At 30.3% G+C, this 9,045-nt stretch overlaps 1 pseudogene; it reads right to left on the bottom strand.

Annotated features, from left to right (window-relative positions):
- Positions 1 to 997: 997 nt before the first annotated feature.
- LOC105180181 (putative disease resistance protein At1g50180) lies at positions 998 to 7,715 on the bottom strand (annotated as a pseudogene).
- Between the last annotated feature and the right edge of the window lie 1,330 nt (positions 7,716 to 9,045).

Here is a 9,045-nt window from a genome sequence, read left to right on the forward strand (position 1 = left end):
TTTTTGTAGTTTTGACTTTTTGTTTGGTTTAATTTATGATTTATTTATTTAAACATCAAAGCATAAATGATTTAAGTTTGTTGAAAAAAGTATCTCATCTTCATTAAAAAAGAAAGGAAAGAAAACTTATTTGGTTTGAGGTATAAAAATTATTTAAGGTATAAAAATTAGTGTTTTCAAATATGGTAAGAAAATATATAAAAAAATAAGGTAAAAAACAAAAAAGACAAGCTTTATTGAGCATGATTTCTATAGCCTCAAGAATGAATTCCACATCAATTTATTTTAAAATATTTATCAAATAGCAAAAGTTCAATTTCTTGTTGAACCCTAATTATGAAAAAAAATTTCTATATTAGATTCGTCCAGAAAAGGCAAAAAAATAAAAAAGAAAGAGATAATATTTTTGAAAATTAATTAAAGAGTCCATCAATCTGTACGTATTGTTGTATTGTAATCAACCGTTTGTCTTTACAAAATTCTTTATATACAACTCCAGTTTTTGAGTAAAATTGAAAACTTAAAGTAGTGATGAAGTTAAAATTGATACTCAAAACCGGAAAGAAATATATGTGGTAGGTGTGATTTAATCTGAAAAATATAATTAATGGTTTGGTATATAAATAAAGGTATAGACGAATGTTCACTTGATTGATAATGTTAGTGATTATTACACTTTGAGGATTAGATTTCATTGCTGAAATAATGTTGTAGTAATTTAAGTTTGAAATTCAATTGCAATTATATTAAAGTTATACATATATACAAATGTATGTAAGAATTTTTTGCACTAATTTATTTGGTTCTTTGCCACCACAGAACATATTGCTTTCAAATATTTTGGAAACAAAAATGAATTGACACTTTTGAATCCATTAATCTCAATATATATATATACACATATGTAATAGACACATAAAAAAAAGCTAAAAGAATAACAAAGACTAGAGTGTTGGATATAACAAAAAATAAAGCAGATTCTCGAATATCCAACCCTCTAAGGCTGACAATCCTCTAGCAGCTTCTGGAATGTCTCCTGTAAAATAAATAAAATTATTAACATTTTTAAGCAAGAATTAATTTATTTTACAAAATAATACCTACTTACCGCCACCTCCAATGCCCTCGGCCAGCTCCAGCTGCCGTCCACTTTTTTCTTGTAGCACTTCTCCAATAATTTCATCTGCTTGGGGGGCCTATCGAGCTTTGCCTCCTGTAGAAGAAAAAGCATTTAGCATCTTATTTATAAAATAATGGTAAAGCATTTAAAATACAATTATTTACTTACCAACTTCCTCTTGTGCATGTCGATAGAGGAAGACCCCCTCGAATGCATAATTGAGGACGTCGTAGAGTTCGCCGCCCGGTTCACCTAGGAGTGGCCTGACCAGGATGGACAGGACGATGGAAAGTACCTTTTGGATTTACTTATCAGCTAACATGTGGAAGACTCAGAACATGAACCCATTGTCACAGTCCCACAAGTAGGTCATCTACAATAATAAAATTAAATCAAACATTAGTAAAATTCATTAAATAATTAGATTATTAGATAAAACTAAATTAATTTAAAATTGATTACCTTCATCATCTGAAACCAGAAATGCTGGTACTCTAGCGACATCTGCTCAGATATGGGGATAGGTGGGGAAAGTGTCCCCGTCACGATTGCATTGATGCGCTCGTGAAAGCGGCGATCAGACCTAAAAAGGACATGCTATATTAGATATTTTGAAGATAAAATAATAATAAAAAAATTTGAAAAATAAATTTAACTCGCGTCATCGATGCTGATGTACTGGGCGTGCTAATGGTTGGGGTACTGATGGTAGTGATGAGCAGCCGTCGAGGTGGCAGACTGTTGTATCGTGTCATTAGCTGTCGGTGCAGCTCCAGATGCTCCAGCGTCATTCGAAGTCTGCGGGGCGGGGGACGGTGCGGTTGTGTCAGGTGGTGGGGGTGGTCGAAGAACTACTTCCCCAACATGAGGCGAAACTTGTAGACGACCATGTCCTCGACCACATGGCACAGGAGGCGTACCACTAAACATGATCTAAACAAATTATTGAGAAATATTAGTCTAAATTTTAGGAATATTCACATTAATATGTATATAAAAAAGAATATACTAATGCTTACATATCGGAAATATTATCATGAAGTTATGAGTATTGTACTCATTAATTATTTAAAAATATATAATTATCTTTTGCACGTATAAAAACGGGCCAAGTATTGTTTTAAGCCTGTAGCCTATCACATGAATTTTTTATTGTAGTATTTGTTACATTTATCCATTTTAATCTATCAACATTTCTTTTGTTGACAGATGAAGATGGATAAACATGACAAGTTTTACTAGCAAAATTCAATTAATAGGATAAACAAGATTAAAGGCATACGTGATCTGTTTGTACGCTGTTACCAAAGAACTATATATTTTTAAATAATTATTAATTATTGGAAATATTGTCCTCAATTTGTTTTCTATTTCTAATGATTATGTAATTATATTTTAATTTGAAATATTACCTTAATATTGTTATTGTTGACATTATTTTGTATATAATATTATTACTGAAATTATTGGTCTAATTTTGTGATTACTGACATTATTATATAAAAATGTTATTGTTGGGAATATTCTCTAATTTTACGATAATTGACATTGTTATGTAAATAATGTTATTACTGGGAATATTATCTATTTTTCAAGATTATTGAAATTATTATTTAAAAATATTATTACTGGAAAAATTGGTCTAATTTTTTTATTATTGACATTATTATGTAAAAATGTTTTTATTAGGAATATTGGTGCAATTTTTGTGATTATTTACATTACTTTTTAAAAGTATTATTATTGAAAATATTGATCTAATTTTTTTTATTATTTAAATAATGTTATTATTGGGATTAACTATTGGTCTAATTTTTGTGATTGTTTACATTATGATGTTAAAATTGTTTTATTGAAAATTTTGGTCCAATATTTTTTATTATTTACATTATTATTTAAATAAATTTACTATTGAGATTATATATTGGTCTAATGTTTTTTGGTTATTTACGTATTATGTAAGGGCATAAATTACACATAAATTGCACATATATTTCATAAATTGTATAAATTTACAGAAAATTAAAATTTTGAAAAAATATTTTTCGAAAATATTTTCGAAATTTTTTGAAAAATTATTTCAGTATTTTTTTCATACAGATTTTTTTTTAAAATACCAAAAATTTACAAAAAAAATTTAAAATACCAAAAATATACAGAAAAATTAGAAAATTTTGAAAACGCATTTTCAGAAATTTACAGAAAAATTTTAGAAATACAAAAAATTTACAGAAAAAATTTTAAAAATATAAAAAATTACGAAAATTTCAAAATATTTACAATTTTTTTCTCAGTCTGGTCCCTCAAGCTATTTTTTGCTGAATACGTGGCTGAATTTTGACTTTTTGGAGGGTAAAAGAGTCCATTTAAGTTTGATTTTACCACTTTAGTCCCTTATATTTATAACATTGTCAAATTCCTCCTTTTTTCAAAGGAAAAAAAATGTATCTATATTTTTTATGTTGATATATTAAAATTATCTTTTATGAATAACAAAAAATTTGCACTCTTGTGAAATAATTATATATTTAACTTAAAAAAAAAACAGTCTACTCTATTTTTCTCTTTTTTTATTGCAATAAAAAAATCCAAAATTATGATAAATTTTATGAATTTACCTTTTGCGAAAAGTTATATAAAAAATTGAAGTCAGTAATTTTTTATTTCAAAAATTAAAGATAAGTCTAAAAGTTAAACCTTAACAATCTATCTTTATTACTAATTAAGAGCACTATTTTGGTGTCTCACTTTTTTTGGTGGGTCAATTTTTTTTTTAATTATATTTCTTATTCTCAACTTTGTTTGAAAAATTACGAATAACTCCTCATTGTTTGAAAAATTATAAATTTCCCCTTAATATTTGATAAAATCATATAATCCTTGGATGGTGGTTTAAAATTATCAACTTTGCCCTTGATGTATTTTTATCTTTTTTTCTAAAAAAATTAAATAATGGAAAAAAAAAACATACATAGTGGATGAAATATTATCAACTTAGTCCATAAAAATTAACAAGAATATTTTGGTCAGTTTACCACAAAAATAGATGAATTGGACTAATTATTACACCAATGTTAGAATCAAAGGTTGCATGGTAATTTTTCAAATAAAGAGGGTGTATTTATAATTATATCAAACCTATTTATATATATTGTTATTATTATGAACTTTTTGTTTATATCGATGTATTGTAACTTAAAGAACAAAATTTATTTGCATTACTAATGTACAACATTTAATATTTCGATTGACTTTCACAAAATTAAAAAAGTTATGAAATAACCAGAAGAAAAAAAAAAAAAGGGTACCAATTGTGATTTTAATTAATTAATTTAATTAATGCGTACATTACATTACACGGAACACATGCTATTTAATTATACATTCATCAATTATAGTTATAAATAAGTGAGACCCATAATTGGTATTAATTGGTATAAATGAAAATATCTGGAATGTGTTTGATTTTGTGATAATCTTCTCCGTCACCATCCACCACTCCTACCCTCTTCACGAACTCTTCTAGCATAATTATAATCAGTGTTTTTAGAGTATTAATGAATTCCAATCCATCCGGAATCATCTTCAATTTACTGCATTTTGCAATAACTAGATGAGAGAGATTGTGCATTGCTCCTTTCTCCACTCTCCACTCTGCTAAATTCCTCAAATCATTCAAGGAAAGCTCTCTGAGTTGAGGAAATCCAGTTGCCTCACAAACTATCTCTCTGCCCACATATGGATTGCGCCATAAGCCAAGAACTCTTAACATGGGAAGCTTCTCTAGTATTTTGATTGGGTCTTCCTCATTCCTTGTATCCGCAAGCTGCAATTCTATCACATTTTAATATAATTGAACTTGATAAGCTGCTAATTTGCTCACTCGACAATATGCAATACTCAAGTAATGTAGTGAGTAACACATCAGCAACCTTTTGAGAAGAGTTGAGCCATCTTCCAAATCCATATTATCACCCATGTCAATATTAAGTTGTACGTCGCGAAATTGTTCTTGATGATTTAAGATGTGATCAACAATCATTGACAAACTTTCTTCATCAAAAATTCTTCCTTCCAATACTCGGAGCTTCGGCAATTTAAGAAGATGAGTGATGTCATCAACCAAACTGTTGAACCCAGTTATCATCTCCAACTCATTCAACCCTTCCAATTTCAATTTTTCACCTCCAACGCTCTCATGAAGAAATCCCAAAAATAGATGCCTCAAGTGCCTCATTTTGTATATGTAATTAGGTAATCTAAGTTCTTCAATGTCTGCAAACAAGGTAGCTTGCATATAGATGGTGGGAATTCTTTCACAACACTATTTTCGAGACTCAATAGCTTCAACAGCTTCAAGTTTTCGATTCCTTTGGGCAATTTCAGATTCTCAAATGTATAACCTTCCAATACTAAGACTTTGAGAGATTTGAAAATCCCAAATGTAATGTAATTGTACCAAACTATATTTCTCCAGTCCGTTTGGAGGAATAGAAGAAATCTTATGTTCTTATTTTCCCCAATCCTGTAACTAAGATCATTATCCAAGCTGTCCATATAGATAGCCAGTCTATTTGTTTTGCAAATTGAAGACTCTTCACTTCCCATCTCTTTATCTATAACCTCTAGAAATCCTTCGTTTTTCCTTTTGACAAACACAAATCTCTAATCATATCATGAAGCCGGCATGACTTAAACCTGTTATATAGCGGCAACTCGTCTATTTCCACTTGAACCATACACCTATTTGCTAGCTCGAATAAATACCGTTCTGCCACATCTCTCAAACTTTCTCCCCTTCCCTTATCTTCTGAAGAAATCATTCCTTCAGCCATCCATAGTAAATATAGTTTTTCTGTATCTATTTTTTTATCCTCTTTAAAACATGCCAAATACAGAAAACATGGTTTCGGATTGTAAGGGAGCACATTGTCACTCAAATCTAGTATTTGATTTACTCCTTTGTCATTCTCCAAACCCCTCCCATGTTGAAGGTACGAATCAAGATTTCTGCACACATTTTTCCATTCTATTGATGCCTTTTCATGACGAAGAGTTCCTCCAATAACTGAAATGGGTAATGGTAAATAACCACATTTTTTTACGATTTCCCTTCCATATTCTTCCAATAACTTTATTTCAGTTGTAGGTAGCTCTGCATACATAATGAATTAATGTCAGTTATTTACGTTTGTTAATTCAAAATATTACAAAATTTGAATTTCATATGAATTTGTGTAATTAAAACAAATCAATATATGAGAATTTGGCCCCATACTTAAAACAAATAAAAAGAGAATTGTTATTATGTTTGTATTGTCATGAAATTGTCACTAATTATTCATAATAACAACATTTCTGTCACTAATAATTTTTAAAGATAATTTTTCACACATATTGTCGTCATGAAAACTATAAAAAAATATTAGACATATTAAAATAATCTTTTTCGCCTAATATATACTATTAATGATATTTTTGCATCATTACTCTTTTTTCTTTTTGTCACTAACTAGAGGAAGAAGATTCAAAATCAACAAAACAAAAGCAAAAATATTTACAAACTAACCTTGTGAATAGTTGTTTGGGAGTGCTATCTTTTGAAGGAGCTCCCATCCTTCATCTTCACTCAGACACTTTAGATTGTAGACGTATCCTATGGAAACAATGTTATGATTTCTGGTTGTGAGCAAAACTTTGCTATCTGCCTCTCCAACGGGAAAAGCATGCCTTAAGAAATTCTAGTGATCAACTTCCCAAATGTCATCCAAAACTAGGAGACATTTTCTGTCTTTTTGTACTTGGTACAACTTTCTGACCAATGTATCTTCGTCTTGCTCCTCACTTCCATTCGGAAGAAGTTGCTTTAATAGTCGTTGGAAAATAGTTTAGGGTTCAAATTGCTGACTTACACAAACCCAAGCATGATATTTGAAGCACCGCTGCACGACCTCCCCATTGTAAATTTTACTAGCAAGAGTGGTCTTTCCCAAGCCTCCCATGCCACATATGGAAATCACTCCATTTGATTTGTCATTAGTTGTCAGAACTGATTCTAACTGTTTAATATCCTCCTTCATTCCTACAAAATACTTTTCAACCTCATGCCCATACGTTCTTCTTGACCAATTGTTATCATCTACCAATCTTGATGAGTTGTCTCTGACATTCATGGACTCCGACTGTTTGGTGAGGTCGGACATACGAGACTTGATATCTTTAACGTCTTCTCCGATTTGGTGCATTCTCAACCACTCGCTCAATATACAAGTGAGTCTTTTGAGAACCTTTTTCAGGCCTTTTCCTTCTCTTCTGGACACCACTTCAATAGCATATCTTTCTAGTACAATCTCAGCTTGAATGGACAAATCGCGAAGTTCAGCGACCCAATTCTGGACTATCTGTGAATTATACAGATCTTGCCTTCTATCAGCATCCTTCAAGAAACAGTGCATGATGTTGAGCTGCCTACGGACTTCCTCAACCGCACCGCCCACACTCGATAGAAACTTTGCTTCCTCAATCAACAGGTCCCGAAGTGTTTCAAGAGCTATTGTTGCGACAGAATCAACCATTTTACTTTGTATTTGGGTGATTTTTGGAGAAATGTGTTGGATCAGTAGCAGCTAATTGTAAAGTGGATGGATGTTATTGATCTTTTTAATTCACCAGCTGGCTTCATTTTATATATGCGCATACCAACTTTTATCCCTACTTGACACAAATTCTACGCATGGTACAAATTCTTTTCTCCTCTTATCTTTTCTTGCAAATTGGAAGTTTTAGATTCTTTCTCCCATATTTCGCACTTTCTTGATTCTCACTTTTAATTTAAGTTAAAGCAAAAGAATCGACTACTCATAACACAAGTTCAAGAAATCCCTTTCATATTTAATTTAAATTCTAATCCTAGGTACAAATTCTTTTCTCCTCTTTCACACAAATTTATTGATGGGTACAGACCCAATTCAAATACAATTTATATTTTTTAAATGATTTGGATTTGGACCTAGGTTTAATAATATTTATTGGGTTTGAGCATGGATTTGAGTAGAGTCTCACCCTATCCATTGACACCCATAATCCTATCAATGTATCCATATTAAATTAGTGGTTGGTTTACTATAATATTAGTTACTAATTAATTATATATATTTGATATTAATAATTGAAATATATTAGTTATTGATGATTGCATAATATAATTATAATCAATTTATTAAAAAAAATTGTGTTGGGATTTTAATAATGAACAGTACCACGATCTGCATTGATCCTTCAATCTATATTGTATAAGTAACTCAAATGCTTTCTTGTTCCCCCCCCCCCCCAAGAATAAGATGTGGATGCCAAAATGCACTGAAGTGTGAAGCACATGGATTACAATAAGATGTTTCAATTGCTACGTATTTTTTATTCATCTAAAAGAATGTTAAATAAATCTATGAATTCACATCCATCTTAAACACAAAAATTAGAAAAATTAATAACATAAGACGTACATGGCTCACCCAATTTGAGCTACATCCAACAAATAGAACATTTACGACATCGAAAAATGATGATGAGGACTGTGCAAAATGACTTTCAGAAGTAATACAACTCTAGTCTAAAAAATATAAGTCTTGGACTATTACATGATACTGAAATAGAGCATGATAACTTAAGGTACCTTATTAATAAGAAAAACTATATGATAATTTACATATAAAATCTGCAATATATGAATAGTTGTGATTGTTTGAAATCCGACATTCCTGTCCTATGCTACACATATTTAGAAGAGTACATAGCGTCCTTTGTGAGTACATCACAGGCAAAAGTCCATTCGATGGTTTGCTTGGCTTCTCTCCGGTGAAAATCTCTATGCTTTCCATAACTCAACTTTGTCAAATCAAATAACTCTTTTTACAGTATGATCTTGA

Source organism: Sesamum indicum, linkage group LG5 (genome assembly GCF_026168435.1).
Source record: "Sesamum indicum cultivar Baizhima isolate 11 linkage group LG5, ASM2616843v1, whole genome shotgun sequence".
Taxonomy (NCBI): domain Eukaryota; kingdom Viridiplantae; phylum Streptophyta; class Magnoliopsida; order Lamiales; family Pedaliaceae; genus Sesamum; species Sesamum indicum.